Source organism: Antechinus flavipes, chromosome 1 (assembly GCF_016432865.1).
Source record: "Antechinus flavipes isolate AdamAnt ecotype Samford, QLD, Australia chromosome 1, AdamAnt_v2, whole genome shotgun sequence".
Classification (NCBI taxonomy): Eukaryota; Metazoa; Chordata; class Mammalia; order Dasyuromorphia; family Dasyuridae; genus Antechinus; species Antechinus flavipes.
In genome coordinates, this window is record NC_067398.1 from 51,213,418 (window position 1) to 51,220,915 (window position 7,498).

Genomic DNA, 7,498 nt, shown 5'->3' on the forward strand with positions numbered 1-7,498 from the left:
TCCCTCCACCCCCTCCCCTAGATGGCAAGCAGTCCTTTATATGTTGGATATGTTGCAGTATATCCTAGATACAATATATGTTTGCAGAACCGAACAATTGTGAGTCATCGTTGTGTCTCTCATGACGTTGGACACAGGTCTGAGTATGTTTAAACAAATGAATGAAATAAATTTTTTATCCACCCTAAGAACAGAGCAGAAGTACATTGTCGTGTTGTAAATATCACTGCAAGAGACAAACAAACAGCCCTCCTGGAAGGCTGCTTAAAGAACTGTAGCCCGAAGGGACATTGCCCTTTATGTTATGGAGAAAGGATGCAGGAAGATTGGTCAGCACCTGTCCAGTGGGTGGGCTTGAAGTTCTTTTGTACTTCCTTTGCCTTTCCCAAGCAGAACCCCTGCATCTGTGCCTTTCACAGAAGACACTAGGAAACCAGCTTGATTGCTTCCCTCTGTGTTTCCCAGGTGGGGGAAGCCCATTGCGCATTGCTCAAGTGCGTAATGGAGATGCTCCTTTCCTCCCATCCCCATCACCATGGCAATGGCTCACACAGCTGCAGCCTGCAAGAGGCAGGGGCTGCTTGGCTGGGAGTAATGGTCTTGGCTAGAGGCTTCTTTCATAAGAGAATTATTCCTGCTTGGAGATAGCTTTAAAGTCCCTGCCATAGGAGGACTTCATGAGTAGAGGGACTTGGAGGAAAGGAGAAAAAGACGGGGAGGGGGGAAGGAGAAAGGAGGGGAGAGAGAGAAATGGAGAGACAGAGAGAAACAGAGAGACAGACAGAAACAGAGACACACAGAGAGACAGAGACAGAGCGAAATGGAGAGAGGAAAGAGATAGAGAGAGGGAGACATAAAGAGAAAAAGATATACAGAGACAGAGAGAGATGGGGGAGAGAGAGAGAGATAGAGAGAGAGAGACAGAGGGAGGAAGAAATAAAGAGAAAGAGATATATATATATAGAGAGAGAGAGACACAGAGAGAAAGATGGGAGAGAGAAAGAAAGAAAGAGAGAGGAGAGAGAGAGAGAGAGAGAGAGAGAGAGAGAGAGAGAGAGAGAGAGAGAGAGAGAGAGAGTTAGTTCTTTAGCTCTTGGATCTTAGACAAAATGCTCAATTTGTCTGAGCTGTAATTTGCTCTTTTGAAAAAGGAGAAGGGTGGATAAGGTGACATATAAGGTTTTTCAGGATTTAAATTCTGCAAATGAGGAACAGATTTGGGGTTATCATTTGTGTCATATTGATATGGGTTCTATGTTTATTCCATGTTTCCCTGTTCCAGTCTTGCATGCAAATTATTTGTCATTTTTAGCCTATCAAAAGCCACCCTTGATCTTCCCATTTTATTTGGGTATGGTCAGCAACTTGTTCTTACATTTAGAGTTTAGAACAGCAGATCACCTGGGGCCCAGCTGCTATGAATAGTAAAGGAGACAGCTTGGCATAGGAGTACTAGATTAAGAAGCAATGCCCCTGAGTTTAAATCTCTTCTCTGGCACTACTTCGGTAACCATTTGACAGGCAGTTTAGCCCCTGTGGGCCTCAGGCTTCAGTTTTCTCTTTTGTAACAGGAAGAAATTGAGCTAGATAACCTGTATGGTCCTAAGTAGTATGATTTCAAAAATACCAAGAAAGTCAACTTGAAGTGAAATACTTGGAAATTTTCAATTCATAGAATTCCCCAAAATATTCTCTAAGGAGCCTCAGAAGAAGCTAATTAGGGTTTGGAGCAAACTAAAAGCTTTTTGGACCTCGGTTCCTATTAGTTGGACTCTTTGAGGCTAGTCTTTCTCCTTTCCCAATTTAGCTTACATACTGCTGCCAAATTATATTCCCAAAGCACAGGTCTGATCATTTTTTCTATGCCTAAGAGACTTTAGGGGTTTCTTATTGCCTCTAGGATAAAATCAGTCCCTGTGTTTGAAACTCTTAAAACCTAGCTGCAATTTAGCTCTCCAGAGTGATCTCCACATTACTCCCTCTCATATACTTAGGTTCCAACCAGACTGGTGTACTTGTTTCCTGATTACCATAGTCATCCCCCATTCCATGCCTTTATATAGCACAGTCTACTTTCCATGCATGAAATGTTTTTCCTTTTTAATGCCATCTCTTGGAACCCTTAGATCGCTTTAAGCTTTAACTCAAGTGCTGCTTTATATACTTTCTGTACTAAGAATCCTTTTCTGATTTGTCCAGTTGATCGTATCCACCTTCTCTGTAATCACTTTGTATCTTTTTAGACATATTTTGTAGTTAATTATCTGTATATGGATCATCTTCACATCCTCCACCCCCTGAAGAATGCAAGCTCTTTGAGAGTAAGAGCCATTACGTTTTATTTATTTATTTTTTTTTGGTAAAATCTATTATCTAGCACCATGCCTGTGATATAGTATATATTCAATAAATGCTTGTCAATGTCTATCTCTTGTATGATGTCACTCAATGACTGTTTTGAAACCAGAGATTCTTAAGTTTTCTGCATCCTAAACTGTTTCAGTGAAGCCTATCACCTCTCTTTCAGAATAATGTTTGTGGTTTACATTTATAAAAAGGAAATGCTAAATTTCAATTAAAGGCTAATGAAAATAAAGATGGGACAGCTAGGGGGTGTTATAGTGGATAGGGCACTGGTCCTGGAGTTGGGAAGAACTGCATTCAAATCCAGCCTTAGATACTTACTAGCTATGTGACCCTGGATAGCTCACTTAATCCTGTTAGTCTCAGTTTCCTCATCTATAAAAGGAGCTGCAGAAGGAAATAGCAAACTACTCTAGTATCTCTGCCAAGAAAATCCAAAATAGGGTCAAAAATAGTCAGACATGGCTGAAATAGCAACAACTGCAACAAAGAAAAAAAAGCTGTAATTCTCCCCCCCCACTCAAATTCAAGAACCTGCTGAAATCTATATATAGATCTAAGCCTCAAACATTTGCTCTAAGAGTTAGAGAAGGTAGAGACTCTTAATATTGAGAGATAATCAAAAAGTGAAAAATAGTAATGAGCAATCTTTCTCATTCTGTCAAAAACCCAATCAAGAAGGCAGCAGCAGGTTGCTTGCTGCCTGGGTTGTTGCTCCATATGCAAGGTGCTTTGGTTGCCACATCCTTGCTGCTGTTTTTGTTGTAAACTACTTTGGTATCTCCGGGAAGGCTGCTGTGCCCACCAGGTTGGAGATCTCCCTTGTGAACTGGGCTTTGTATTCTGCCTTCTGAAGGGAATTTCAATGGATTTCATTTGCATAATCATTCTCTCTTTCCCAGTAAGCTACCTCTGCAGTGTTAACAGAGGTAGCCGAGCTGGAGAAGAGTTAGACTGAAGAGCTCAAAGGATAGCAGTTTAATGCTGGGTTTCAGCAGAAGCCTTTCATTATCTAAAGGCACCAAATGTTTAACCTGAATTTATTATGAATTCTGCCATGACAGAATGGATGGAGCAATGGATTTGGAGTCAGGAAGACCCAACTTCAGATCCCACCTGTGGCATCTAATAGTTGACAATCTAATAGTTGGTAAGTCATTTAATATTTCTGAGCCTCAGTTTCCACATCTGTAAAATGACATAGCAATACTTATACTCCCTACCCCAGAGGATCATCATGAGGAGTGGTTTGTAAGATTCAAAGCACTACAAAGATGTTATAATGCAGCAGAGAGTTTAGATTACATACAAAATAGGACTTTGGGTCACAATTTGGCCAAGCATTTGGTGACTGAAAAGGTGGGTATATCTCTTTCAATAGAGGCCAATAAGATCTCCATCAATTTGGACCAGACAGTGTCGTTCTTCCTTTGAGAAGGAGAATGGATTGGGTGATCTCTGGATCTCACTCAGCCTAGTCTGCCCTGGAATTGAGCATTCTTCTAAGTTCCCGAGTTCTGGTTCTTTACTCACTCCTACCAGCACAGGAAAGGTAGGAGATGGATAGGGGGAGCCTGACCCCATTCTCTCGGCCTCTGGAATCTAAATTCATAATGATTGTGAAAGAGGGATCCAAAAAAGGATGGGTCGTTAAAATCTAACCCCTCCTAAATAGGCACCCTTAAGTAGATTGGGGGGGTCACCTTGCAACAAGAAGGCTATGGATTTTAAGCAGATGCGATTTGAAACCTAGGCAAACTGAAGAACCCCTGAAAGCACCCAACTTGTCAATGACCAGAAGCCCCTAATTATCAGAGGATGTATGCTATCTTACAGTAAAAGAAACAAATGCAAAATCCTTGCTTTTTATTGTTCTTTGAGGTTTACAAACCACTTTCCACGTGGCAACTCTATGAGATAAGAAGTATAAATATCACACTCATTTTATAAATAAACAGATTCAGAGGTTTATTATTTCTTCAAGGTCACACAGATGGTCAAAGGTAGACCCAAGGTTTGGAACCCTAATAGGAGACTGAAAGTTAAAAGGGATTTTTGAGATCACTTAGTTCACTTCATTTACTTTACAGAGGAGGAATTTGAGGGTCCTGTTAAGGCCATCTTCTCCCTGAAGTCTTTCCTGGACACCCCAGTTTGTAGTGATTTCTCCTGCCTCTGAACCCAACATGAGCTGAGATACTCTTTGGTTACTTGGCATTTACTACCTGAAATTTTTTATTATGTCTTCTTTCTAGAGTAGAAATCTCTGAAGTTTTCAAGAAACATTGTGGAAGAGGGAAAAGAACACTGAACTTGGAGTAAAAAACAAAACAAAACAAAACCCACTAATAAATAAAACTGAATTTGAACCCTGGTCCTACTAGCTGTGTGATCTTGGACAAGTCGCTTGGGCAAATTTAGGCCTCAGTTTTCCCATTTGTAAAATGTTGATATAGTATAAAAATATACCAAGGAATGTCCTACTACTCTCTGTCTCTCTCTGTGTGTCTGTGTCTCTCCCTTCCTCTCTCCACCTTTCTCTCTTTTTCTCTCCCTCCTTTTCCCCTTCTCTCTCTCCCTTCTCCTTCCCTCCCTCCCTCCCCCCATCTATATTGCTTCTATATCAAGAGTGATCAGAATGACTGGAGTTGGGTAAATTAATTTAGGATCACTTCATAGAAATCACTAACTACATTACTCTTCTGCTCAAGAAACTTCAGTGGCTATCTATTGCCACTGGAACAAAATACAAACTCCTCTGTTCAGTTCTTTAGGCTCTGAAAAAATTTGACTACAGTCTGCCTTTCCAGGTTTAATGAATATTTATGCACTCTGTATTGCAAGCCAGAATATCTCACTTGTTGCTGATATACCACATTGCATTTCTGTCTTATGTGCCTTATGCCTGGGGCACTGTTTTCTCTTTTTCACTTCTGTCCCCCTCCTCCCCATCCCCTTCTTTTTTTCAAGGCTTAGATCAGGCCTTTACTGATTCATCTGTTAATGTTTCACTATGAAATTACTTTGCATTTACTTTGTATAACATTTGTATTTATTTATCTGCTGTGTCCCTTCAGTAGAATGTAAACTCCTCAAGGGCAGAGACAATTATTTTTTGTTTTTGTAACCCAGGACCCATCACAGTTCTTGGCACCCAGCAAGTTCTTCATAAATGCTTATTGATGGATAACATGTGCCTGTTGAATGTTGAATGAATGAATGATCATAAGGAGCAGAGATTTAGAACTGGAAGTGATCAGAGATCAGTAGTGTTAAATTCAAAGAGAGCTGGATTCCCGAGAATTGCTTTAAAAAACCTCAAATGAACATTTTCTAAGTTTTACTGTATTTTTGTTTGTTTGTCAAACATTCCTCAATTGTATTTTAATCTGGTGGCCTTATAAATAGATTCTACTCTAACCATTTTATTTCTCAATTGGGGAAAATGAGACACTAACTAGTTAAGTGGAAGAGCCAGAATTCCAAGTCAAGTTTAAAGGGGAAGAAGAGTAAAGGGACCGCTACTTCTATGAAAGTTTGGATGCCAGGGAGGGCAGGATTGGCAGAAGTTGGCAGGACATGATAAAACTTTGACCGCACCAGGAATCCTTAGTCAGAGCCAAGATTTTGATTTCTCCCATTTCACTGTTCATGTTAGGAGGGGAAGCAAGTTGACAGCAAACCCAGACAATTTTGTTTTCCTCTTACTGCCTCAGCTGCTAATTATTTCTGGTTAGAGAGGGGCCAATATGTTATTTTTAAGGTCAGGTTCAAATTGCTGGCTAGTCTTGTAGACTAGACCTTTCCCTTGAGTAAATGGTTGACCACAGTTACCTTTGGAATGAACCATGGAATCACTAGTTTGTAATACTGGTATGGATGGGTCTTTTCCTGAGAGTAATTATAATTGTTAACTCTGAGTCCAGTGATATAGCTAGTTAGGAATAAAAAAAGGCCTGAACTGAGTAAGGAGACAAACCAGAATTCTGTGACTACACATTCTGGGCACTTTATCTCGCCTGACTTCTGATTTATTTGTTTTTTCCCTGTAATATAGGAATGCTACTCTCTCTCTGCAAAGTAGATCTCTGCAACCATCTTGTAGGACACTTATAAGAATGAAATGAGATACTGTTTGTGGAAGTTCTTTGAAATGTGTAAAGCATTAAGACACTTTCCAAACTGTGTGTGGCTCTGTGAAGAGAAAACCTCTCCCTTTTTTTTGCCTTTAAATTTCTGTCTATCCCTGAAAGTTCAATTTATATGCTTTTTCCTTCAGGATTCTTCCACTTGGTAACAAGATACTTCATTCTGTATCTGTTCAAAGCATTTATTGTGGAATGCTACATATTAGAGTTATCTTTTAAAAATGTATTTTGAATTGATAGATTTAGGCAATTAGAGAATTTACATAATTGATAGATTTTAGGTTGATAGATTTAAATAAAAAAGGATCTTAGCTTTAGAACTCTAAGGGCCCTTGGAAACTATTGATCTTAATTCCCTCTTTTTACAGACAAGGAAACAAAGAACTAAAGGGGTTAAGTGATTTACCAGTGATTACATGGCTAGTAAATGTCAGAGGTAAGATTTGAACCCAGTTGTTACTGAGTTCAAGACTCTATTTACTATGCCAGGTTATCCTCCTCTTGGATTGTAGCTCTGTGAGGATAAAAAATGTATCTTATTTAAGTTTTGTATCTCCTTTGCTCATTAGAACCACAAATTATATTTCTACACCTGATTATTAGAAGTTGAGACCAAATCTCTAAATTAATCAGATGAGGAAATTGAAGCCCACAAAATTAAATAATTTAGGCAGTCACATAGTGAGGGAGAGATTGAAACCTAAGTTTTCCTCACTTTCCTTCCAGCACAGTATCATATTGCTTCAACTCATCTGTTACTTATTAGATAAGTTTCAGTTACCTGATTCTCAGCGAGGTAAAGCCATCAACAATACAGAAAAAGCAAATAACTGAGGCAGGATCCAAACCTGGCTCCTCTAGATCCTAATCCACATTTCATTTTTAGTAGATTTTATTGACTTTTAACTATAAGTATTTACTTCTCTAACATATTGGTATGAAATTATGAATATATCAAAGATTACATGAGGAAAATTTTGGAGATT

At 39.2% G+C, this 7,498-nt stretch overlaps 1 long non-coding RNA gene across 1 annotated transcript in view; it reads left to right on the top strand.

Moving 5' to 3' along the window:
* LOC127552067 (uncharacterized) overlaps positions 1 to 4,732 on the top strand; it is a 147,831-nt gene extending 143,099 nt beyond the window's left edge. The window contains exons 3-4 of the long non-coding RNA XR_007951233.1: positions 3,429 to 3,514; positions 4,620 to 4,732. This is a non-coding gene — a long non-coding RNA (uncharacterized LOC127552067). The remainder of the gene's footprint in view (positions 1 to 3,428; positions 3,515 to 4,619) is intronic.
* The last annotated feature ends 2,766 nt before the right edge of the window (positions 4,733 to 7,498 follow it).